Source organism: Ovis canadensis, chromosome 6 (genome assembly GCF_042477335.2).
Source record: "Ovis canadensis isolate MfBH-ARS-UI-01 breed Bighorn chromosome 6, ARS-UI_OviCan_v2, whole genome shotgun sequence".
Taxonomy (NCBI): domain Eukaryota; kingdom Metazoa; phylum Chordata; class Mammalia; order Artiodactyla; family Bovidae; genus Ovis; species Ovis canadensis.
In genome coordinates, this window is record NC_091250.1 from 73,450,354 (window position 1) to 73,478,170 (window position 27,817).

At 42.6% G+C, this 27,817-nt stretch overlaps 1 pseudogene; it reads right to left on the reverse strand.

The window, feature by feature from the left end:
- Positions 1-27,793, reverse strand: LOC138442968 (lysosomal-associated transmembrane protein 4B-like; annotated as a pseudogene).
- Positions 27,794-27,817: the final 24 nt, after the last annotated feature.

A 27,817-nucleotide genomic window follows, 5' to 3' on the forward strand; every position in this document is an offset into this window, starting at 1 on the left:
TCACTCTTGGTTGGCCTCCTGTGGCTGGTGGCCCCCCACTTTGGGACCTGCATCCAACACCACTGCTAGGCACAGGTCCCAGCTTTCCGTGAGCTGCTGAGGGCCAGACGACATCAGCCTCCACCAACTGGAAACAAGAAATTGGAGGAGCCACGCAGTAGACGTCTCCCTCCTTTCCCTCATCCATAGACTATTCTGGGATGGTTCCTACTAATAAGCTGCCTGCTGAGTGAAAGAAACGTCGTGTCCCTTACAGTCCATGATCTGGTCAGCGTGGTGACACATATACTGCACTTTCTCTTGCTTTACTTCCCATTAGCTTCACCCTCACCATTCTGGGCTTGTCCCTCCCAAATAAATTTCTAGCTTTGCTTTCTGGAGAATCTGATCTAGGACGCTATGGATTTACTTCATTCTTTTTATTGTTTTTCAATTTTTTTGGAAGTGAGAATTTAATTTTTATGTATTCATCTTTTAAATTAAAATTAAAATTTATTTATTTTTTAAAATCTATTTCAAATATAGCAGTGTGTACATATCAATCCCAAACTCCAAGTCTATCCATTCCCTATGCTTTTGAAATAGCCATATATATGGTTTTTCATTTATGTATATAGAAAATTTATTTAATCTGTCTTCCATTGGTGGACATTTTGGTCATCTCTAATCTTTTGCAGGCATGAATATTTAAAATATTAATTGTCTTTGGATCTCTGTGTTATCATAATCATCTCTTATTTGATGGTATTATATCACTACATTATTATTATTTTTATAAAAAAAAAAACCAGCTAAACCCTTTTAGAAGAATCTGAAACTTTCTTTCCCCCAGGGACTCATTTCTGCCACTCTTAACTTTAAACCTCAAGAGCCATCAATACTGAACTGCTTGTAATTCCCAGAGCTCTCTTAAATCTACTTGCTGTTGCACAGACTGTTCTTTCTCCCTGGAATGTTCTCCCCCTGACTATCTCCCTGGATATCTCCTCCTTGTCCTGAAGTCTGTGCTTGTGTCAAAATTATATCCTTCATGAATCTTTCTCTAATCCTCTCTAGCTCAGAATTTCTTTTTCCACGATCTACATTTATTCCAAATATGTGAACTTAGTAGCAATTATTATGTTGAATATTCATCATTCGTTGGCACTTCTGTCTCTCCATTGGTCTGTAACTTCTCTAAGAGACAAGAATCACATTTTCACCTTTATAACTTCAAGGCTATAAATTATCAATAATAGTTACCTAAAAGCTACACCATTCTTGCCTCTAGGGACATCAATAGCAACCTAACAGAAGTAGATTGGGTGCCCTTTTCTATGAACAACTAAAGGTTTTATCCATACACCATATATTTTGTCCTATGTATCTATCAAAAAAAAATGAAGAAAGAGAAGCATGTATTCTTAAAAAAACATGTCTCAATCAAGACAGATCTAAGTCAGTTTGGCTGCTTACTCATTTGTTATCTTGCACAAGTTACTCCAACTTTCTGAGCTTCATTTTCCTCACTGGTCAAGTGGCTATAATAATACTTACCTCTTTGGGCTAGGTGGAAGCATTAAATATAACAGTACATAATATATACACTGTCTTTTCTGAACCTATAATAGGAAAGATGATCAAAACACATTAGTTCTCTTATCCTTTCCCTTTCTACATTGCTCACTTGTTAACATACTATCTTTGTGTGAATTGTGTGGTCTCTTTCATTTCAAAAGAATATTGAGATCTCTAGAAACAACAAGCACTATACCGAGCTCGTACGTGTCAAGCAATATTTTATGTGCTTTATATATGTTGTCTTAGTTACTGAAGTTGATTAGAGCTGTGCCTTGGGAGAGTTACCATTTGATCATCTGAATTAACTCACAAGCATGGAGACAACAGCCTTTTTAAAAAATACCATCTTGGGTTCCAGCGATGACGCACATGACTAAAGAACTCCCATGAGAAATGCTGGTTCACCCAAAATAGAGACCAAGCACATACTTTAGGGCATCAGAAAAGTTGCAATCACCAAAAATACATATATATATATATTAAGTTTCTATTGTTATTTTTAAAATTAAATAAAACCATTAAAGTGGGTACTGGTCATGGGGGAAACTTTGGTTTCTATGGGTTACATTTAGTTAGTTCAGTTGCTCAGTCATGTCCAACTCTTTACGACCCCATGAATCGCAGCACGCCAGGCCTCCCTGTCCATCACCAACTCCCGGAGTTCACTCAGACTCATGTCCATCGAGTCAGTGATGCCATCCAGCCATCTCATCCTCTGTCGTCCCCTTCTCCTCCTGCCCCCAATCCCTCCCAGCATCAGAGTCTTTTCCAGTGAGTCAACTCTTCGCATGAGGTGACCAAAGTACTGGAGCTTCAGCTTTAGCATCATTCCTTCCAAAGAAATCCCATGGCTGATCTCCTTCAGAATGGACTGGTTGGATCTCCTTGCAGCCCAAGGGACCTTCAAGAGTCTTCTTCAACACCACAGTTCAAACGCATCAATTCTTCAGCACTCATCCTTCTTCACAGTCCAACTCCCGCATCCATACTTAATCACAGGAAAAAACATAGCCTTGACTAGACGGACCTTAGTCGGCAAAGTAATGTCTCTGCTTCTGAATATATTATCTAGGTTGGTCATAACTTTTCTTCCAAAGAGTAAGTGTCTTTTAATTTCATGGCTGCAATCACCATCTGCAGTGATTTTGGAGCCCAAAAAATAAAGTGTGACACTGTTTCTACTGTTTCCCCATCTATTTTCCATGAAGTGATGGGACTGGTTGCCATGATCTTCATTTTCTGAATGTTGAGCTTTAAGCCAACTTTTTCACTCTCCTCTTTCACTTTCATCAAGAGGCTTTTTAGCTTCTCTTCACTTTCTGCCATAAGGGTGCTGTCATCTGCATATCTGAGGTTATTGATATTTCTCCCGGCAATCTTGATGCCAGCTTATGTTTCTTCCAGTCCAGCGTTTCTCATGATGTACTCTGCATAGAAGTTAAATAAGCAGGGTGACAATATACAGCCTTGACGTACTCCTTTTCCTATTTGGAACCAGTCTGTTGTTCCATGTCCAGTTCTAACTGTTGCTTCCTGACCTGCATATAGGTTTCTCAAGAGGCAGGTTAGGTGGTCTGGTATTCCCATCTCTTTCAGAGTTTTCCACAGTTGATTGTGATCCACACAGTCAAAGGCTTTGGCATAGCCAAGAAAGCAGAAATAGATGTTTTTCTGGAACTCTCTTGCTTTATCCATGATCCAGCGGATGTTGGCAATTTGATCTCTGGTTCCTCTGCCTTTTCGAAAACCGGCTTGAACATCAGGAAGTTCACGGTTCATGTATTGCTGAAGTCTGGCTTGGAGAATTTTGAGCATTGCTTTACCAGCATGTGAGATGAGTGCAATTGTGCGGTAGCTTGAGCATTCTTTGGCATTGCCTTTCTTTGGGATTGGAATGAAAATTGACCTTTTCCAGTCCTGTGGCCACTGCTGCTTTTTCCAAATTTGCTGGCATATTGAGTGCAGCACTTTCACAGCATCATCTTTCAGGATTTGAAACAGCTCAACTGGAATTCCATCACCTCCACTAGCTTTGTTCGTAGTGATGCTTTCCAAGGCCCACTTGACTTCACATTCCAGGATGTCTGGCTTTAGATGAGTGATCACACCATCGTGATTATCTTGGTCATGAATATCTTTTTTGTACAGTTCTTCTGTGTATTCTTGCCACCTCTTCTTAATATCTTCTGCTTTTGTTAGGTCCATACCATCTCTGTCCTTTATCAAGCCCATCTTTTCATGAAATGTTCCCTTGGTATCTCTAATTTTCTTGACGAGATCTCTAGTCTTTCCCATTCTGTTCTTGTCCTCTATTTCTTTGCATTGATCACTGAAGAAGGCTTTCTTATCTCTTCTTGCTATTCTCTGGAACTCTGCATTCAGATGCTTATATCTTTTCTTTTCTCCTTGGCTTTTCGCCTCTCTTCTTTTCACAGCTATTTGTAAGGCCTCCCCAGACAGCCATTTTGCTTTTTTGCATTTCTTTTCCATGGGGATGGTCTTGATCCCTGTCTCCTGTACAATGTCATGAACCTCATTCCATAGTTCATCAGGCAGTCTATATCAGATCTAGGCCCTTAAATCTATTTCTCACTTCCACTGTATAATCCATAAGGGATTTGATTGAGGTCAGACGTGAATGGTCTAGCGGTTTTCCCTACTTTCTTCAATTTGAGTCTGAATTTGGTAATAAGGAGTTCATGATCTGAGCCACAGTCAGCTCCCTGTCTTGTTTTTGCTGACTGTATAGAGCTTCTTCATCTTTGGCTGCAAAGAATATAATCAATCTGATTTCGGTGTTGACCATCTGGTGATGTCCATGTGTAGAGTCTTCTCTTGTGTTGTTGGAAGAGGGTGCTTGCTATGACCAGTGCATTTTCTTGGCAAAACTCTATAAACTTTGCATTTATTTTCAATTACTTGTGAAGGGGAGGAAGGGAGAAAAATGGGTCCCAAAATCTGTTCAATGCTTAAAAATTGTGTCAACTGGCTCTTCTCATTGCCATCAACAGGAATTTTTCAAACAGCGTTTGAAGAAGAGTCCCAGGGAAGGCCTTTAAACTAGAACCTGGACGATCCCAATACAGAATAAGATGCATTTCTGATGTGATGCTACTAGCCTCAGGCAGAGCTGTTGTAACAGGAGTGGCTGGACCTTCTTTCTTGCAAAATGGAGAAGTCTGTGGTTTCCTAAATACTATTTCTCCTCTTCCTCCCCCTTTTAGTCATTTCACTGCTTGCTCTCGCAGACAGTTTGCTGGCTGCCTAACAAGCAATCACTCCAGGTCTTCCCTGGTAACAGAACGTCAACCAGTGGAAATCCATTTATCTCATGAGAGGAGGCATGTATTCCAGGCATAAGTGAACAACTGTGTTTGGTCTAAACCATCATACTGTCCCATTTTCCTCTGAGAGAATGGGTTAGAGGTAGACATGTGAATCTGCTCTCGCCAAAGAGATGTAGAAGAAAGTTGGTTGGAAGAGTCTCTATCTCAAGAGAAAATGACAGAACTTCAGAGGAATAAGGCTTTCACTTACCAGCCCACCTTCATTCTACCTTGGAAAGCTGATGTGAAGCTAAAATGACTAAAGCCGCAGTAGCCATCCTGTGACCCTGAAGTAATAAAAACAGGATGAGAAACCAGTAGCTGCAAATGTCATTTTCAGGGCAGAGCAGGGGTCCCTGATGACATCACCAAGCCTCAGGAAAAACTCCAGATTCACCTCCAGACTTCTGGTTAAGTAAAATTGTGTCCTTTGGGTTTAGCTGCCATTAACTGGTTTTGCTGCTCATTTTTGCCACAAACATTTTCAACTGATATAGTTGCCTTCCTGAGCAAACCAAAGCTGTCTCATTGGAAGACAGTCTCTGGGGCAGTGTTTCCAAAACATAGGTGTACACTGGAATTACCTGACATCTTTAAAATATTCTTATGCCTGGTTTCCATGCCCAGATATTCCTATTTAAATCAGTATAAAGCGTAACCTGCCCATCAGAAGTGATAAAATCTCCCCCAAAAGACTCTAATATGTAGATGAAGTTTGGCAACCACCATCTTGGAGGAAGGTATGTGGTGTCTTGATGTTACATGCTGATATTATAATTACCTTTTTGAAGCATGTTAACCCTTGAATGAACACAGTTTGCATTGTTCATCTTTTTTCAGTACAGTACAATCCAATCCAGGGTTTGTCAAATTCTTGGATGCAGAATGGCTGATGCAGAGGAACCATGGATAGGGAGGGCCAACTAAAAACTGTACATTGATTTTTGACTGCTCAGAGAGTGGGCATTCCTACTCACCTCCTCACCTCCGACCCTCACACTCCCCCACTACCTTGTTCAAGGGACAAATGTGACTTCTTTTTAAGTGGTTCCCACCTGGCCTCAGTAGAATCACTGAGAAAGCTTTTAGAATATACTTCTTCTTGGCCTCACCTTCATAGATTTTGATCCAAATGGATCAGAACACAATCTAAAGCTCCCAGGATGATTCAAGTGCATAATCGGGGTTGAAATCCCCTGTATCAGGAGAACTCAGAGGAGTACTAACCGGCTGGAAGCCTATCTATGTTGTGAATCTGAAAACTCTAGGTGCTGGTGGAGCATAAAATTTTCATAGCCAGGCTGATTCCTCCACTACCCACTGGGGGATGTTTAAGGGTAAATGTTTCCAGCTGTCCCAAACAGGAAATGTTTACACATATTTACAGAACTTCTCTATCAGCATTGAGCAAGATCTTGCTGTTTTTGAAGAACAGCCAAGTGAATACTTATAACCTAGGATTCATAAGAAATACAAAGACAGCTGGTTGAAGGTGCTCTAGAAATAGTGCTATGAAGCCATCGCAAGTTGTTCTCAAATGTACAGGATGGACTAAGTCATTCAGTGACGATTGCTGCCTACAAGGGTATGTGCAGGGTGCTTAGGTATCTCCCACTGGATTCTAATTGCAACAGGGAGAGAAATAACATTTCAGTAGAAAGTTCTAGCAGTTACCACCTTGGGCTAGAGGTCACATTTATTTAGTAATGATAGGACACCATGACATTATGTGATTCCTGATGAGAGGCAATTGATGTTCACGGGGTCACCTATGCAGTATTTATGCCAAAGATGGGTGACCTGAATCTTGTCAAACCTCTGGATCTACCTTCCAGCCACACAAAATACTTGGGGAAAAGGGGCGAGATGAATGGCACCAGGAGAGAGCAAGCAGATGAATCCAGACTGTAGAACCTTCTACAGGAACACCGCCTGTTCTCTTCAGAGGGACAATATTTTTTTTTTTTTGCTTGTTCGTTTGTTTTTAAAGTGCACAATACTTTTAGCATAAAGGAAAATAAAGAGATGTAACAACAAAATGCAATGCATTGATTAGATCCTGATTTGGAGTGAGTGGAAGAAAACAACAAACTTGAGTAAGGATGAATAAAATGAAATTAGGGAATATTATCTCAAGTGCGATGTTATGTTGGAGAATGTCCTAATTCTTACCTCAGTTATTTAGGGGCAAAGTGTCTCAATGTCTGAAAATTATTTTCAGAAGCTTCAGCAAAATTCTAGACACACACACACACACACACACACACACACACATACACGAACACACACCCATACAAACAAAAGGTTAACAGTTGTTGAATAAAGGTGTTGTACTCTTCTTTCAACTTTTGAGAATGTTTTAAATGATTTTCATAACATGCGAGGAAATATCTCCTTTCCTAATCTCTCCATACCAGAAAATGCTTCATCCAGATTTGGTTGCTAGGAGTGTTAGGGGTGGACATCACTCCTGTAACTTTTTCTCAGTCTCTTCTGTTAGACTCCTGAAGTGTTCACCCAAGTGCAGCCCACATCAATGAACTGTCACTTTCTCAACCTGGACCTTCTGTTTCTAGAATGAGATAGACTTTCTCAGGCTCAGCTGAGGAGCTGGCTCACCTTCCGGACACCAACTAGAGTCAGCAGAGTCCCTAAGGCAAACACCTCCATGCCTTGCCTCTGTTGGATACATACTTTAAAGAAAAAATAATAATAATAAGATATGAACATACTGCGATGTGATTGTTTTCAAAACAGCACACTATAATTTATGTGCTCAGACGTCCTCTTCCAAAGCATACCTTGCACAAACCAGTTGAGAAGTCTTCCTTTTAGGATCACCTTCAGGGCCCGTGTTACATATCCCTGAATGGCCACATACCTGTGTCCTTCGAGGTGAATTTGATTTGTGTGAACAGCTAAATAGCATTGAGGGTCACAAGTACTAAACAAAGTAATTTAGCAAGCACAGGCATGCCCTTATGGCCAAACATGCAGTGTTATTACACACTGTGATATTTATTTTCTGATGTAAACTGGCTCTAATAATAATTCTTTTCAAAGGCAGTTCAAAAATGTTTAAGGTGATGTTAACATCACTTGAAAAACATTACAAGCTAAGTTCTTTGGATAATCCAGTGCTTCCTTGAATGTTTAAATTTATTCTTGACTCTGAAATCACAGGCCAAGAAACATCTTCATACCTCTGTTTTCCCCATCTGTAAAACAGGAGTAACTATGCCTCCTCAGGCCTCAATGAGTTGATACATGCAAAATACTTAGAACAGTGTCTGGTATGTAGTAGACCTTACTAAATATTATCTATTACAAGTATTATTACTGCTACATAACAAACATTCAATCATACTACTTTCCAGTTACATTTAGGAATAGAACCTTTAGTAAGATGGTCCTTTCATTATAAACGAAATAAACCCAATTCTAAATAGCTTCAGTTAAAAATAAATAAATAAATAATAGGATTATCTATTTACAAAGTTCAAGTGCCATGGTATAGCTTCAGGTATGTCTTGATCTAGGATTAAAACAATGATGTTAAGGCTCTGTTACTTCTTTCCCCACCTCTCGGCTCTGCTTATTTTTTGGTGATGGGCTGTGGCAGCCTCCCTCCAGGAAGCGGACAAGTTACTTATTGGTAGCTAGGAAACAACCCAACCATTTAGGCACTGTTGCTCTCAATGCAAGATAAAGGGACCCTCTTTACTCCAGCAGCTATAGTCATCATTCAAAGGTAACTCCAAGTAGCCATACTTGATCCTTGCCCACCTTTGTGCAAATTTCTGCTTTTAGATGGAGCACAAAGATATGCTGGTGTGGGTCCTAAAGTCACCCCTTGTTACTCCAGAACCCCATGCAATGGGGCAAGGTAGTTACCAAAGGAAGTCCTTGGGAAAAAATTCAAGTCTGCTCTCTTGGAAATGAACAACTGACATCAGATGGTTCTATCGCCATTTATTTATCACCTGATAGTTATTTTTTGATGACCATTTACTACATGGCAGGAATTACACTGGGGCTATATGTGAAAGTAAAATGAAATCATATGTAAATATGTTTAAATGGTTGATATGTACCAGATTCTAAGGTTTTGTATTTCAAATGGATTAACTTATTTAATCTTCCTATGATGGTGTGATCACTAATCTAGAGCCAGACATCTTGGAATGTGAAGTCAAGTGGGCCTTGGAAAGCATCACTACGAACAAAGCTAGTGGAGGTGATGGAATTCCAGTTGAGCTGTTTCAAATCCTGAAAAATGATGCTGTGAAAGTGCTGCACTCAATATGCCAGCAAATTTGGAAAACTCAGCATTGGCCACAGGACTGAAAAAGGTCAGTTTTCATTCCAATCCCAAAGAAAGGCAATGCCAAAGAATGCTCAAACTACCGCACAATTGCACTCATCTCACATGCTAGTAAAGTAATGCTCAAAATTCTCCAAGCCAGGCTTCAGCAATATGTGAACCGTGGACTTCCTGATGTTCAAGTTGGTTTTCGAAAAGGCAGAGGAACCAGAGATCAAATTGCCAACATCCGCTGGATCATGGAAAAAGCAAGACAGTTCCAGAAAAACATCTATTTCTGCTTTTTGGCTATGCCAAAGCCTTTGACTGTGTGGATCACAATCAACTGTGGAAAATTCTGAAAGAGATGGGAATACCAGACCACCTAACCTGCCTCTTGAGAAATCTGTATGCAGGTCAGGAAGCAACAGTTAGAACTGGACATGGAACAACAGACTGGTTCCAAATAGGAAAAGGAGTACATCAAGGCTGTATATTGTCACCCTGCTTATTTAACTTCTATGCAGAGTACATCATGAGAAACGCTGGACTGGAAGAAATACAAGCTGGCATCAAGATTGCCAGGAGAAGTATCAATCACCTCAGATATGCAGATGACAGCACCCTTATGGCAGAAAGTGAAGAGAAGCTAAAAAGCCTCTTGATGAAAGTGAAAGAGGAGAGTGAAAAAGTTGGCTTAAAGCTCAACATTCAGAAAATGAAGATCATGGCATCTGGTCCCATCACTCCATGGAAAATTGATGGGGAAACAGTGGAAACAGTGTCACACTTTATTTTCTTGGGCTCCAAAATCACTGCAGATGGTGACTGCAGCCATGAAATTAAAAGACGCTTACTCCTTGGAAGGAAAGTTATGACCAACCTAGATAGTATATTCAAAAGCAGAGACATTACTTTGCCGACTAAGGTCTGTCTAGTCAAGGCTATGTTTTTTCCTGTGATCATGTATGGATGTGAGGGTTGGACTGTGAAGAAGGCTGAGCGCCAAAGAATTGATGCTTTTGAACTGTGGTGTAGAAGAAGACTCTTGAGAGTCCCTTGGGCTGCAAGGAGATCCAACCAGTCCATTCTAAAGGAGATCAGCCCTGGGATTTCTTTGGAAGGAGTGAAGCTAAAGCTGAAATTCCAGTACTTTGGCCACCTCATGCAAAGAGTTGACTCATTGGAAAAGACTCTGATGCTGGGAGGGATTGGGGGCAGGAGGAGAAGGGGACGACAGAGGATGAGATGGCTGGATGGCATGACTGACTCGATGGACGTGAGTCTGAGTGAACTCCGGGAGTTGGTGATGGACAGGGAGGCCTGGCGTGCTGCGATTCATGTGGTCTCAAAGAGTCAGACACGACTAAGCAACTGAACTGAATACCCCCATGAGGTAAAAGCACTATTATTATTCCCAGCTGAGAAAACAGAGGCCCAGAGGAATTAGTAATCTTCCAAAAGCTATATGTGTGTGTGTGTGCTTAGTTGCTCAGTCATGTCTGACTCTTTGCAACCCCGTGAGCTATAGTCTACCAGACTCCTCTGTCCATGGGGATTCTCCAGGCAAGAATACTGGAGTGGGTTTTCAAAAGTTATACCCATTGGTAAAATAGGGTTAGACTTCGGACCCAAGGCAACCTGACCACAGAGCCTTTGCTTTACAAGTTGCGTCCATTTGATTCTCATAAAAGTCCTATGAGACAATGCCTATTTAATACCGGTATAGTGGCTTCCCTGATGATTCAGAGGTAAAGAATCCACCTGCCAATACAGGAAACATGAGTTCAATCTCCAGTCCACGTATCAAGGAACAGCTAAGCCACAGCTACTGAAACTGTGCTGTAGAGCCTGGGAGCCCCAGGTACTGAGCCCACATGCTGAGACTGCTGAAGCCCACACACGCTATAGTCTGTGCTCCACGAGAGAAGCCTGCACATGCAGCCAGAGAGTAACTCCCACTTGCCACAACTAGAGAAAAGCCCGCACAGCAAGGAAGACCTGGAATAGCCAAAATAAGTAAATAAATAAATAAAATTATGGGTTTTTAAAAACCACTATATTACAGATGAGCAAACAAGTCTGAAGAAAGCCACCCAGTGCCTCCAGAGCCTTTCTCTCCAATGCAAACAACTTGTTTATATTTGCTTGCTTTCCATGCATAAACATGTTTTCCTTTGTTTTTAAACATATCTCAAAAACAACATATGCAATGACAAATTTCATGAAGATGTTTTTATGACATCTCTTAAGCTCAACATGTTTACAGTTTGTCAAACTAGAGTGTAAACACTCTGTCAAAACAGGTTCCCTTGTGCAGAGAAGAGGAGTGAGGCAGCCCCTGAATCCTTGTACAAACCACACACATCACAAAACAGTGTCCACGGGATATAGGAGCAACAGATGGCCCAGTAGCCATATGTAGGCGAGCCATCCCGCCCTCCCGGGCTGCCCGGACTGGGACTGCAAAGCGCAGACGCGTCTTTCTTTCTGAAGCCACTGCGTTTTTGGATTCCTTTGTTCTATCTGCCTACCCTTTATCCCAGCACATACACTGAGGAGACAAAGGAGACAATCAACATTTACCGAATAAGTGAATGAAAGCGTAAGTAAAGTGCAATTGAACACACATTTCCTCATACTTCTAGAACAATGGAGCATCCTATATTGTTTTGTCTTATCTGTTTCTGGGACAGTGTGTTTCCAAAGACAGCTCCAACCTGAAGAAGGTCACAGAGTCACACAAAGCCAGGACGGGAATGCCAGTTACCGAGGGAGAGACAGCTCCATCTCTGCCTCGTGCAGCTGCTGGTGGCCACTGAGAAACTAGGGCAGGACCTCTGGCCTCCAGGTGCCCTGGGAAATCAATACGACCCCATCGCCTCCTCCCCCCAGCACAAATGCTCCTGGGTCAGAGATCTCTGAGTGGAAATTAAAGAACAGATGGCAAAATAAAGCATTTTTACAAATGTGGAGTCTGTGCTTTGTCTGTAGGTACATACACTTTCTTGCACGCTGCCCACATGTACCTCACTTATTATGGATAATGAGTTCATGTTGCCAGCCCCGTTTGCAGCAAATAACCAACAATTACAAATATTGATGTTCTCTTCACTGCCACCTCCTGCCATGTGAATGTTTATTGTCGACGTTAAATCACAGAAAAGAAACTTTTGCAGGGAGCTGGCCTGATTTGGTAGGTCAGCTTAACACTGATTATTGAGATGAAGGAGGAGGTACTTCCCTGGTGGTCCAGGGGTAAAGACTTGTGCTTCCACTGCAGGGAGCAAGAGTTTGACACCTGGCCAGGGATCTAAGACCCTGCATTCCATGTGCCATGATCAATACACAAATAAAATTAAAATTTTTTAAAAAGATGAAGGGGTAAAGTGAGCAGGCACGATTTATTGCGAATATGATATACTAATCCATCAAGAAGATCCCCTAGAGAAGGGAATAGCAGCCCACTCCAGTATTCTTGCCTGGAGAATCCCATGGACAGAGAAGGCTGGCAGGCTACAGTCCACGGGGTCACAAAGAGTCGGACATGGCTGAGCGACTAACACATACACATACGCGTGCACATGATATATTAATACCAATAGGAACGGTTTACAGGCTCTAGATTCCTTAGAACCCAGACTAAGTCTAAATATTATCCTAGGTTCAGAGATCATGTAAATGGTCTCTATTTCCTATGCATAACAAAATGACTGGCTAGGGACTAGCTGAACTAGAGAAAGCACAAGCTATCTTACTAGAAACAAAGTCTGAGGGCAGAGACTACTCATCCATTCCCAACTGTACTATAGTTTGTAACAAGTCTAAATTATAAACTTCTATATCCTTTAAGGCACTGCAATGTTAGCTTTCTTTGTTTCAACAGTTAGCTTTTATCTTAACAAATAATCCCAGCAAGATAGATGACGTTCTTAAATACGCCTGCATGCGAATTTAGCTCCCAGGCAAGTTCACTGCTGTCATCAGGGAGTCAAGAAGAGTGGAAGGAGCAGAGAGATACTTCTAGAAGGTGGTGGAAGAGGAGGCCTGCAACTGGAAGGAGAAGGGGGAGAGGGGAGGGGACTCTGCTTCCTGCCAGTAACTGGGCTTGCAGCTCTGGAGGTCATAATGCTGACAGCCCTACGGTGCTTACTTTGACCAGAAACAATTCTAACTTATATGTGTGTTAAGTCATTGCATCCTCATGAGAATCTTTGAAATAAGTATAGTTAGTCTCTTCAATTTATACTGAAACAAGTCACAGAGAGGTTAAGTCAGTTGCCTAAGGTCACACAGCAGTCGAGTTATGACCCAGTCCTAGAAACTTGGCTCTTACTGGGCTATACTGTCGAGGTCCAGGGGGGCAGATGGAGATTAAAATGCAATCTGTGTCTGCTTTGGCAGGATACTCTGCATAACAGGGGAAAGGGGACTTTTTCTACTAACAATTGGCTCCAAGAAACTTTTGATCTCCAAGGTTGCATCTGTCCAGAAAGGTTGCTTCTTTCTATTCTCATTTAAGTGAGGTGTAGCCTGGCAGCACCGTCTCTCACCAGAACAGGCTGACTTAGTGTGGCCGCAGGTACTGTGGCATCTGCTGCTATGAGTGCTGGTAAAGCTACAACCGTGATGACTTACTCCCACTCTTAACGGCTTTCGGGTTCTCCAGTCATCCACTTCCGTTCATATGACTTACTCCCACTCTTACGGCTTTTGGGTTCTCCAGTCATCCACTTCCGTTCATGTGACCAGCCCAGCAGACATGAATTACAATGAGGAGGAGCTTAGAGCCCTGGGCTGGCCGTCCGCCAGATCTCTGCATAAAAAACACAGAACTTTGTGCTGCCTACCCTGCTGGGCGTAGCAGGAACAGGGCAACCTTTTGGGGACAGTTGTAGACACACCAAGAACCACAAAAACCAAGAGCCACACCCAAAGTTAAAACTCTTACTAGAGAAGGCTTTCGCTTCTGTTGTTTTATAAGAAAAAAAAATTGAATGTTCTAACTGTTAAATCAATACATTTGAAGATACGTAGCAAGAAATTAAAACTTCACCAACAATGAAATGTACTTCTGTGCCATAGACAGCTGCAGGGTCAGGAGAGTCAGGTCAAGGTCATAGCTTGGACATCTCCTACTATATGAATTTGATCCATCGCCTCAACTCTCTGGATCTACCTGTCAGTTCCTGACATAGAACTCCTACACCTGAGTGATGGAGCACAAGGAGCATCTTTTGTTCTAATATTTGGTGTTTGACGCTAGTTCCTGACACAGAGTGCCTAAATCCCTTGGCATTTCTTGGGTGACAGAAGTGTCTTATATTGTAATGAGGTGACTCTGGATAGGTTCCTTGAGAGTTTCAGGATGGTCACTGGAAAAACTAAGTCGTGATTAAAGGCTTGGAATTTTTAGCCCACCTCTATCCTCTGGGTTGGGGAGATGGATTGGAGATTGAGTTAATGATCAATTCAGGTCTATGGGGTGAAACCTTCATAAAAATTCTTAAACTCTGGGATGTGGAGAGATTCTGGTTGGTGAATAGGAGGATGTGCACCCTAACTCCACAGGGACAAAGTTTCTGCACTATGGACTCTTCCAGACCTCACTCTACGAATCTCTTCATCTGGTTGTTCATCTGTATCCTTTATTATGTCCTCTAAGTGCGTGGTAAATCGCTTCAGTTTGTGTCCGACTCTTTGCGACCCTGTAGACAGTAGCCTGCCAGGCTCCTCTGTTCATGGGATTCTGCACGCAAGAATACTGGAGTGGGTTGCCCTGCCCTCTCCAGGGGCTCTTCCCAACCCAAGGGTCGAACTTGTGTCTCTTACGTTCCCTGCATTGGCAGGCAAGTTCTTTACCACTAGCACCACCTGGGAGGCCCTATGTATAAGCCTCAATAATAAACTAATAAATATAAACACGTGTTTCCCTGAGTTCTGTGAATCATAGCAAATTATCAAACCTGAGGAGAGGATCATGGAAGCCCCCAGTCTGCAGCCACAGAGATGTGAGTAATTTGGAGATTCACTGCATACGATTGCTGTCTAAATCAGGGGGCAGTCCTGCGGGACTGAGCCCTTCACCTGTGGGGTCTTCCCTAACCCTGAGTAGTCAGTGTCAGAATGGAGTTATAGTACATCCAGCTGGTGTCCAGAGAGTTGGCAAATTGATTGGTGTGGGTAACATGCCCACATATTTGATGTCAGAAATGTGAGAAGAGTAAGAAATAGATTTTTCTTTGCCATCAAAAAGGGGAGGTAACTATGTCTCAAATGGTTGTTGAAAGAAACAAATGGAAGCACCCTGGTGGTCCAGTGGCTAAGACTCCATGCTCCCAATGCAGGGGGCCTGGGTTTGATCCCTGGTCAGATCCCACATGCAGCAACTAAGAAACAAGTGGGACAATATGTGTGAAAGTGCTTACAAGAGTGACTGGCACAGAAAGAGTGCTCTAGAGAGACCCCTGTTCCCCAAAAAGATGGGAGGGAGGACTAGGGGTTATTCTCTCAATTGTTTTCTCTCTCTACTTGACAGAGGAAAACTTGCTTTCAAGTCAAAAAGCTATCTCATATTATATCTTGCAGCCCTCTCCCCAAGGTCATTGTCCTTACACTTATCTTAACAGATAAGGTGTTTCAAGTTCTGAGAGGTTAAGTGGTTGGAGCAAGGTCATAAAGCTTGGGAGTAATTAATCCAAAATTAAAAATCAGGTCATTATGACAGCAAGGCTTATGCTGCTTCTCAACACAGAGAGGAAGCGGAGAGAGAGGGGGAAAGAGGGACAAACATGAAGAGAGAATGGGGACTGAGAGACACCAGGAAGGGGCAAAAAGCAGGAGGCAGAGTCTTCTTTCTCCGTTACTCCTGGGGACCGGGGTCAAGCATATGCCCTGTCATCTCATTACTTGCCTTCATTAGGTTCCTAACTTTTCAGTAGTTATTCACTGTCTGAAGTTAGCTTTCCCAGTTTGCAAGTTTTCTGTTTTAGAAATTCCTTTTTTCTTCCCCAGGTACCTGAGATAGGCTGAATAACAGCTGCCCAAAGATGACCACCCGGGATTCCCTCAGTGGTAAAGAATCTGCACACCACTGCAGCAGACCCAGGTTCAATCACTGGGTCAGGAAGATCCCCTGGAGAAGGAAATGGCAACCCACTCCAGTATTCTTGCTGGGAAATCCCCTGGACAGAGGATGGGGTTGCGAAGAGTTGGACACAATTTAGAAACTAAACAAAAACAAAGATGACCACATTCTAATCTCTGGAATCTGTGAACATTTTACCTTATTTGGCCAAAAAAAAAAAAAAAATTGCAGAGGTAATTGTGTTACAGATCTTGCGATGAGGAGAGTTTTCTAAATTATCTGGGTGGATCTGATGAAATCACAAGTGTCCTTAGAAAAAGTTGCAAGGACAGAGCAGGGGCCAGAGAGGAGAGAAGATGCTCTGATGCTGTCCTTGAAGATGGATGGAAGGGGCTGTCACGCAAGGAATGGAGTCAGACTCGAAGCAGGAAAGAACAAGGAAATAGATTCTCCACTAAAATTTCCAGAAGGAATCAGCCCTGTGGCACTCTGACTTTAGCCCATTTCAGACTGACCTCCAGAACTATAAGAGCATAACTCTGTTGTTTGTGATCATTGTTTCAGCAGCAGCAGGAAAGTAACACAGGACCTCATCCCCACCCACTGTGCATTTTTACCTCTACAGTTTGGTACTCTTGGGCCTTAGTCTGAATCATAAAATTAGTAATAGCCACTTTCACAGTGCTTCAAGATTTGCAAAGACAATTCAGTAACATTTGCGTGCTTCTCCTGTGGCACGTATAAAGCTCTCTGTGTGTTGGCCATCGTGCCCCACAAATATCCTGTTACTTGTCCACAGCATCCTGAGCCAAAATTCAAACCCACGTGTATCCAACCTCACAACCCATGCTCTCAGCTAGAACTCCCACCAGCCTCTTCATTTCATGTTATATATTCAACACCTCACTTGATCTTTGTGCAAAGCCTTTAAGGAGGGCCTTTTTTAATCATTCTTCATTTATAGACGAGGAAGTCAAGAGTCAGAGAGTTTGAGTGACTTTACCAAGATCGTTTATCCAGGGAGAGTCAAACGCAGCCCACAAACAGATCTATTGCTTCCTTCTCTCTTCAGGAGAAAGAAATCCTCCTCCCGTGATGCCCGCAGGCCTTTGTATCAATAAATACCTCCATCACCACAATGCATTCCAATTATTTATTTATGTAGTGGGACGATTTAGGATGCCAAACTCTTGTGGTTCTGTGTTTCACTGACATCAGAATTAAAGAGGCACAAGCAGCCAAAAACATTCAAAAAAGGAAGTCTTTATTCTTTAACTTATCTCTCAAAAATAAAGGCGGGGGTCCCATACAAAATCCTGTTACACTTTTACATCTCTTCCCTCTAACTTCCCCCCACGCACACACAGCCCTCCCTGCCTCCCACCGCCCAGTTGTCTTACCCCATAACCTCTCAGCCATCACCCACCTCCTGTGCCTCCTCTCCCAAGCCCAAGAGCCATTTTCCTTTCACTTCTCATCTCCCCTCACTGAATTCCTTACTCTTAGACCACTTAGCCTCTCCTCTAAGTCTATCAACTATATATTTTTTTATTCTTTTCAATATTTATTTTATTTGGCTGCACCAGGTCTTTATAGTTGGAGCACGAAAATTCTTCGTGGCAGTGTGAGGGATCTAGTTCCTGGACTAGGGATCAAGCCCAGGCCCCCTGCATTGAGAGAACAGCCTTAACCACCGGACCACCAGGGAAGTCCCCTCTCAGCTCCCTTTAACTCTGCATCCCAGTCTTTTGCCTCACCTCACAGAGTGTTTCACACCCAAAGAAGCCCACTTGTGAGCAACCCAATAAAGCAGTCTCTTCGTCTGGAGCAGAGCTGGGGGTGGGCAAGGGGCAGCCTGAGAGATTGTCACTCAGCCTCACACTCTGCCACACAAGTCATGACAGTGAACTACCTTGTGGGCACCACTTTTGTTCCGGATGCTGTCCTGGTCAGCTTATCTATGTTATTTCCAATCCTCCCAACATCCCTGAGGAGTTGCTATTTCATTGGAAGAAACCAAATCAGAGATTGTGTGATTCCCCAAGGTCCCCCCAGATTCCCCTCAATGCCCTCTCCCTTGCCCTGTCCCACACTAACTCCCACCAAGACTTCTACTTAATTCTGAGCTCCTCAAGGTCAGCCACTGTTTCTTACTCATCATTTACTTCCCGAGCTGGGCACATCAAGAGTATCTGATGCAATGCTCTCATGACACCTTCAGTACAATTCTAAAAAGTCACCGCTAGCATTATCTCACCCCCACCCACAAAAGCTTGCCCTCCCTTAGTAAAGCCATAAAGTTTATATCTATCCTCAGGCCTAGGCCCGGGTGAAATTTTGCATAAAACTAGTCCAGTCCTCTTACTTTACCTGTGAGGAAACAGCCCAGAGAGATGATTCACCCGGTCAATGACCTTGCCCAGCACTTTTTTCATGAGATTACAGGGTTTCTCCTTGCTGAAGGGAAGTTGAATACAAAGCAGGAATTTGGCACTGGCACTCTTCTGGTGGTTTTCTTGGTGTCAACAGGGACCTGTTCCCAGCAAGCTATACAGCAAGCAGGTTATCTTTTTCATGATTTTCCAGGAAGTTTTATGCTCTATCACTGAGCTCAGAATGGGTTGAACCAAAATTCTCCTTCAGTTCTGGGAAAGCCATTTGACCTCCTAAAGGTTTTATTTATTTTCTCTTCCACCAATAAAAGAAAAAAACACTTGTCTAAGAAGGAGACTTGGGTTCTTATCTAGACTCTGATACTTCATCTCGGGTAAATTCCCAAATGTCTGACAGCTGACTTTGACTCGAGGGCTCGCTGATGGCTTTCACAAACTGCACAGCTGTCTATGTTCTGATGACGCTTCAGGCCATGTCTGGACCCTCCTCCTCATTTTGTCTCAGGTGCTTCCCTTACTGGAAGCTGAAGAGGACAGAGGTATACTGCTGTTTCCTGGAATGATGTGAGCCAAGTAGTCGAGACTGTTGGAAGGTCCTCTCCATGCTGTCATTCAGGGCTTGTGGCCTTGGCCTCACCCACATGGTCAGAGCTGGACCTCTACTGGTTCTAATCAAGGAAGAGGCACATAAGAGGCACACCAGTGTCTTCGTGTCCACTGACATCCTACTGGTGAGAATGTAGTCACAGGGCCATGTCTAATTACAGGTAGGCTGGGGAATAAAGAGTGAATGAGCAGTCACACGCCCAGGTACCACTTAATTACCCTGGAAGGAGAGAGAACTGACCTGACAGGAGAGGGGCTGACTCTACTGTGTGCTTAGGCCTGGAAAGCTTAAGATGGCTTTGCAGGCATCTTATGAGATATCATTATTTTCATGTTAGAGTTGGGGGCACTTGAACTCAGAGTAGTAAAGTAATTAGGTCACAGCCAAGTTGAATGTGGAACTGAAATCTGAAGTTATTTTAAAGCTTGTTTTCCTTCTTTTTTTCCCCCAACTTCATGAGGTATAGTACATTGTGAAAGGATTCCTTCCATCAAGTTAATTAACACATCCATCACTTCACGTGTTTACCTTTTTTTGGTGGAAGGTGGGTGAGGACATTTAAGTTCTTCTCTTTTAGCAAATTTCAGCCATAGAGTTTCCCTGGTGGCTCAACAGTAAAGAATCTGCCTGCCAATGCACCACGTTATGCATTAGTTCCTCAAACCTTATTCTTCTTAGAGCTGAAAATGTGTAACTTTTACCAACTTCTCCTTATTTCCTCCACCCCTAAACCATGGCAACTACCATCCTACCTTTTCTATGAGTTCATTTTTTAAAATTACCCATATAAGTGATATCAGAGGTATTTCTCTTTTTCTGCCTAGCTTATTTTCCTTAGCATAATGCCCTCCATGTTTTCACAAATTACAGGATTTCCTCCTTTTTCTTAAACATTTTGTATTCTTTACATCCCTTTCTCTCCTTGCTAATAGTCTTCAGTTAATACATATTGTCTCTTTTAGTGTGGAGTGGTTTTTCTTATTCTCCCTTTTCTTAAGCCTATAGTTTACAAAATGTTTGCCTATACTGATTTTTGCTTTTCTTCTAGCTCAAATATCATTTATTTGAGTATCCTTATATTCATTTTTCTTGCCTTTGGTCACCTTTATTACTTCAAATTATCACAAATTATCATAATTCAAACATTGTTTTTCTGTTCTATTCACTGTTTATATTAATATCATTGTTTCTGTTGTTTTACTTATCTTTCTTCTAACAATTCATTCCTGTGGGGATAGGCTAACTCAGACCAAAGGTATTTCTACCTTGACTGAAATCAGTCAATAAAGTCCATGGAATAATAAAAATGTTACCTTGAGTTTCCAAAATACGTTTGTCTATTAAATATCAAGATATTGTATTAGATAAACTGGAATTACATTATTGACTTTTTTGTGAGTTCAGTATACAAAATAAAATGTCATTCAGTAGCGTCATTAAAATCACACATTGGTTTACTGGAAATAGCTAAATTCCAAACAATGACATCATTGTATAAGAACGAAAGGTAAGAAAGGTGAACTTGAAAATGTAGGAGCTGACTTGATAAGCAGCCATGAAAACCAGCCTCCTGGTTTTCACTGTGGTTGCTCTCAAAATATTTGGGCTTTAATCTGGAGCAATGTTTATATAAATTAATTAGGTTAATAAAAAGAAAACCAATTAGATTTCTGTTTTACTAATTTCAAGAGAACAATTTAACTAATACAAGAAAATTTAAATCATTTCCCTGTTACAAGTAGATTCACGCAGACATTGTCCTAAAACTTCAATTGTTTAGTAAAAAAAAAAAAGAAATTGAATACTATTTAATTCCCCCCAATATAACAAATATTTTCTTACATTTCTTGAGTTTTAATAGGATAGGGTATAGATTGTGCTTTTCGTTTAACAAATAAAGTAACAAAAGTGACAACAAACAGGTTAGTGATACACCTGTTCCTCAGCAAAACTAGGGACGATTCCAGGACCTCTGAAGTTATCAAAATCAATGGATGCTCAAGTCCCTTATATAAAGCGGTATAGTATTTACATATAATCTACACACATCCACCCATGAAATTTTAATCATCTCTAGATTGCTTATTAGAGAAGGCAATGGCACCTTACTCCAGTACTCTTGCCTGGAAAATCCCATGGATGGAGGAGCCTGGTGGGCTGCAGTCTATGGGGTCGCTAAGAGTCACACACGACTGAGCGACTTCACTTTCACTTTTGACTTTCATGCATTGGAGAAGGAAATGGCAACGCACTCCAGTGTTCTTGCCTGGAGAATCCCAGGGACGGGGGAGACTGGTGGACTGCCACCTATGGGGTCTCACAGAGTCGAACATGACTGAAGTGACTTAGCAGCAGTAGCAGCAGCAGCAGCATCAAATTGCTTATAATACCTAATACAATGTAAATGCTATGCAAATAGTACTTATACAATATAATTACCATGTAAATGTTATGCAAATATTTGCCAGAGTGACAAATTCAAGTTTTGCTTGTTGGAATTTTCTGAAGTTTTTTTCAAATATTGCTTGATCCATAGTTGGTTGGATCTGTGGATGTGGAACCTGCAGATAATGAAGGTCTACAATACATATCTAAGTATCAGTTATGAACTCCACAGCCATAGGCAGAGTAAAATCCAGGGGAGGTTCACTGTTATAACAATCAGCTCCAGCTTGCCAATACTTGACACAAAAAGTCTATTTTCACTCATGAACTGGTTCAACAGAGGTGTTCCTGGTCAGGCAGCCGTCTTGTATGATTTCCTTTCAGGCAATTACTCAGGACTCAGGCTCCTTGGAACCTGTGTCTCCACCACCACCTAGGGCATTAGAATCCTCTGATTTCCAGCTTCCCAGATGGCAAGAAACTGAGGGAGGGGAGAATTGTGGAGTTGAGTTACCAGACCCATACCTGAGGGCCACACTGAGAAGTGTAGTCTGGCTTAACACCTGGCAAAAAAGGAAATAGAGGCAGCTAAACACATAGCCCTGGTGGCTCAGTTGGTAAAGAATCTGCCTGCAATTCAGGAAACTGCCTGCAATGCAGGAGACCTGGATTCTATCCCTGGATCAGGAAGATATTCCAGAGAAGAAATGGCAACCCATTCCAGTATGCTTCCTTGAGAAATCCCATGGACAGAGGAGTGCCGGGGTCCAGCCCCGGTGGATCCAGGGAATTTGAAGGGTGGACGGCGTTGGCGTGGAAAGACTTGTTTATTTATTAATATAAGATTAGATTAAGAAACTATAGTGTAGTAAGAAGATTAAGTGGAGGAAGAGGGCTGAATAGCTTGGTTTACGTGGAAGACCAATAAAATTCCAGACAAGGAATTTGCACCATCTACGTTGGGCCACCGGCGCCTGCTTGAATATCTAAGGGTGCCTCGCCTTAAGCTCCCTTTCTCGCGGGTTTTAACAGCCAGGGCAAGTAAGTAGACCTGGCGAGCCTCCGCGCCCCAGGTGGAGATTCAGCCTGAAGTTAAAGTAAAGAGCAGAGAGAAGGAAAGGGAAAGAAGAAGAAAGAGAGAGAGAGACACGGGGGGAGCCAGAGCCCCAAGTAAACCAGGCCGGGAGACTAGTTCGAGAAACTGGTCCAAGAAGCTGGCCCCATCCTTTATTGTTCAGAAGGCCTTTTATACTTTTGATAAAACACAGAGATCAATGGGTAACACAAGATTATGTAGCGTTCGCAGCCCAGACTCTTTCTATACATCATTTTGTATACAAAAGGTCTCAGGTGATTTACATTATCTTCTGGCCAAGAGGCTTGTTAACACTTTTTGGCTCTCTTCCTTAATGAATGTTAATTTTGTTTCCCCTGAAGTGTTTTTCTTTAATCTACATCTCCTTAAAGCATTAAAGTTACATCTCTATAGAACAAAGGTGCAGTGGGATATAACAAAGAAGGTACTTAACTCAAAGATCTAATGTTGCTAATACAAGGTCTACTACTTGTTTTTCTGTATACCAACTATATCTACAAATAAAGGATGTGAAAATTTGGCAGCAAATATTGACTCAACAAATGAAACCTTTAATCAGTCCTATTCTAAAGATTTTGACTCCTCGGAAGCTCCTACATTCCTAGGATGTTTTAAGCTTCCTGTGCCTCCTGCGGTCAGGAGGCCTCAAACAATCACACGCGCAGCTGTACGAGTCCTGCAGGCAGGCTAGAAAGCCATCAGAGGGTTTTTTGGATTGAAACACTCTTTCAAATGCAGAAGACTAAAGCCCTGAATTGACTTTTTCCAGAAAATGTCAGAAGAGTGGAAAAGCAGAGCACAAAAGCCGGCAGATTTTTGTTGGGGTACATGCTTAGGAATTTCCAGAGGGGCCCCTGAAGTCTGAGCATGCCTTGCGTATGTCAGCTTCCTTCCTCATGACCTTGTCACGGGCGGGATTCCTCACACTGGCTCCCGGCAGAGGAGCCTAGTGGGCTACAGTCCACGGGGTAGCAAGAGTCGGACACAACTGAATGACTAACACAAACACATCGCAGTCACTGCGGGGGGGAGGGGGGGGCAGGGGTCTAATTTTGACTTTATTTTACACTTTCAAAAGAGAAAAAGGGAGTAAAAAGTTGTAATGCATTCAACTCAACTCTGGGGTTCAGCACATACAACAGACTCCTTGGACAAAGGTTCATCCAGGTTGTTGAAAATTTTGATGCAGAGGGAAGACTAAGGGAGCCCAGCCCAGCCCACCCCACCCCACCCCCACAGAGAGAAGTCTACAGTCACTCCATCACAGTGATCTAGCTAAAGCCCAGGTTTCAAACTACAGAGTTTCAACTTAACATCTAAAATTTTAAGCTGTAGCATTTCAGTAAGAAATAAGCTCAGAGAGCACATCTCAGAAGTAAAATTAAGCTGTCGCTCTCAGCTATACCCCACTTCCAGGCTTAGGCAGACACATAGGGTGGCAGTGGTACGGGGGTAACAGCGTTGTAGGGTCACTGCTGGTGACATAAACCAGGACATCAGAGTAGTTCCTGCCATTGATGCATCAGTAGCAGTTCCAAACACAGCTAATCAAATAATTGTTGAAAGTCAAGATAATGCTGATAAACAGAAAAATAATGAGGACCAAACAGATAGGATTCATTGACATGATATCATCTTTGTGAGGAAAATTAGGAGGCAGCTGAGAAGGGAAAGGCAAAGGAGAAAAGGAAAGATATACCCATTTGAATGCAGAGTTCCAAAGAATAGCAAGGAGAGATAAGAAAGCCTTCCTCAGCGATCAGTGCAAAGAAATAGAGGAAAACCATAGAATGGGAAAAACTAGAGATCTCTTCAAGAAAATTAGAGATACCAAGGGAACATTTCATGAAAAGATGGGCTCAATAAAGGACAGAAATCGTATGGACCTAACAGAAGCAGAAGATATTAAGAAGAGGTGGCAAGAATACACAGAAGAACTATACAAAAAAGATCTTCACGACTGCGATGGTGTGATCACCAACATAGAGACAGACATCCTAGAATGTAAAGTCAAGTGGGCCTTAGAAAACATCACTATGAACAAAGCTAGTGGAGGGGATGGAATTCCAGTTGAGCTGTTTCAAATCCTGAAAAATGATGCTGTGAAAGTGCTGCACTCAATATGCCAGCAAATTTGGAAAACTCAGCAGTGGCCACAGGACTGGAAAAAGTCAGTTTTCATTCCAATTCCAAAGAAAGGCAATGCCAAAGAATGCTCAAACTACCGCACAATTGCACTCATCTCACATGCTAGTAAAGTAATGCTCAAAATTCTCCAAGCCAGGCTTCAGCAATACGTGAACCGTGAACTTCCTGATGTTCAAGCTGGTTTTAGAAAAGGCAGAGGAACCAGAAATCAAATTGCCAACATCCGCTGGATCATGGAAAAAGCAAGAGAGTTCCAGAAAAACATCTATTTCTGCTTTCTTGACTATGCCAAAGCCTTTGACTGTGTGGATCACAATCAACTGTGGAAAATTCTGAAAGAGACGGGAATACAGACTACCTGACCTGCCTCTTGAGAAATTTGTATGCAGGTCAGAAAGCAACAGTTAGAACTGGACATGGAACAACAGACTGGTTCCAAATAGGAAAAGGAGTACATCAAGGCTGGATATTGTCACCCTGTTTATTTAACTTATATGCAGAGTACATCATGAGAGATGCTGGGCTGGAAGAAGCACAAGCTGAAATCAAGATTGCTGAGAGAAATATCAATAACCTCAGATATGCAGATGACAGCACCCTTATGGCAGAAAGTGAAGAGGAACTCAAAAGCCTCTTGATGAAAGTGAAAGTGGAGAGTGAAAAAGTTGGCTTAAAGCTCAACATTCAGAAAACGAAGATCATGGCATCTGGTCCCATCACTTCATGGGAAATAGATGGGGAAACAGTAGAAACAGTGGCTGACTGTATTTTTCCGGGCTCCAAAATCACTGCAGATGGTGACTGTAGCCATGAAATTAAAAGATGCTTACTCCTTGGGAGGAAAGTTATGACCAACCTATATAGCATATGCAAAAGCAGAGACATTACTTTGCCAACAAAGGTCTGTCTGGTCAAGGCTATGGTTTTTCCTGTGGTCATGAATGGATGTGAGAGTCGGACTGTGAAAAAAGGTGAGCGCCGAAGAATTGATGCTTTTGAACTGTGGTGTTGGAGAAGCCTCTTGAGAGTCCCTTGGGCTGCAAGGAGATCCAACCAGTCCATTCTGAAGGAGATCAGCCCTGGGATTTCTTTGGAAGGAATGATGCTAAAGCTGAAACTCCAGTACTTTGGCCACCTCATGTGAAGAGTTGACTCATTGGAAAAGACTCTGATTGTGGGAGGGATTGGGGGCAGGAGGAGAAGGGGACGACAGAGGATGAGGTGGCTGGATGGCATCCTTGACTTGATGGTCATGGGTTTGAGTGAACTCCAGGAGTTGGTGATGGACAGGGAGGCCTGGCATGCTGCGATTCATGGGGTCACAAAGAGTCAGACAGGACTGAGGGACTGAACTGAACTGATTGGATCACTGAAAAAGCAAGAGAGTTCCAGAAAAATATCTACTTCTGCTTTATTGATTATGCCAAAGCCTTTGACTGTGTGGACCACAGCAAACTTCTTAAAAAGATGGGAATACCAGACTACCTGACCTGCCTCTTGAGAAATCTCTGTACAGGTCAGGAAGCAGCAGAACCGGACATGGAATAACAGACTGGTTTCAAGTAGGAAATGGAGTATGTCAAGGCTGTACATTGTCACCCTGCTTATTTAACTTACATGCAGAGTACATCATGAGAAACGCTGGACCAGAAGAAACATAAGCTGGCATCAAGATTGCCAGGAGAAGTATCAGTCACCTCAGATATGCAGATGACAGCACCCTTATGGCAGAAAGTGAAGAGAAGCTAAAAAGCCTCTTGATGAAAGTGAAAGAGGAGAGTGAAAAAGTTGGCTTAAAGCTCAACATTCAGAAAACGAAGATCATGGCATCCGGTCCCATCACTTCATGGGAAATAGATGGGGAAACAGTAGAAACAGTGGCAGACTTTATGTTCTTGGGCTCCAAAATCACTGCAGATGGTGACTGCAGCCATGAAATTAAAAGATGCTCACTCCTTGGAGGAAAAGTTATGACCAACCTAGACAGCATGCTAAAAAGCAGAGACATTACTTTGCCAACAAAGGTCCATCTAGTCAAACTATGGTTTTTCCAGTGGTCACGTATGGATGTGAGAGTTGGATTATAAAGAAAGCTGAGTGCCAAAGAATTGATGCTTTTGAACTGTGGTATTGGAGAAGACCCTTGAGAGTCCCTTGGACTGCAAGGAGATCCAACCAGTCCATCCTAAAGGAAATCAGTCTTAAATGTTCATTGGAAGGACTGATGCTGAAGCTGAAACTCCAATACTTTGGCCACCTGATGCGAAGAACTGACTCATTGGAAAAGACCCTGATGCTGGGAAAGATTGAAGGCAGGAGGAGAAGGGGATGACAGAAGATGAGATGGTTGGATGGCATCGTTGACTCGATGGACATGAGTCTGAGTAAACTCCACGAGCTGGTGATGGACAGGAAGGCCTGGCGTGCTGCAGTCTATGGGGTCACAAAGAGTCGGACACGACTGAGGGACTGAACTGAACTGAACTGTCATGTATATTCCTGGATGGAATTTGGATAAACAAGTACAGTGACTGCAGCCCTGGTGTTCAGGGCAAAACCAAAGATCTGGTAACAGAAGAATGGGATGGTCCTGGTCACATGTTGCCTGTATGCTCCGTGCACAGCCATTGCACAGATAAGGACCAGGAGAACAGAAATTGTGATGGCAATGCACATGTTGGCATCATCCATGAACTCAAAGTCACCTCCGAGTTCAGAACTTGAAAAGTGACACTGATCTGGATCAGCCAGGGCACTCAACAGAACCAGCAGTACCACAGCATTGAAGATCAGGCACTGGGTGCCCAGCAGGATGGTGCCAGCCAGGACATGGCAGCACAGGCAGCAGCTGGTGGAGCAGAACGGCAGCCAGGGGCCACCATCTTCATCACCCAGGCTGCCCGCGCAGTGGT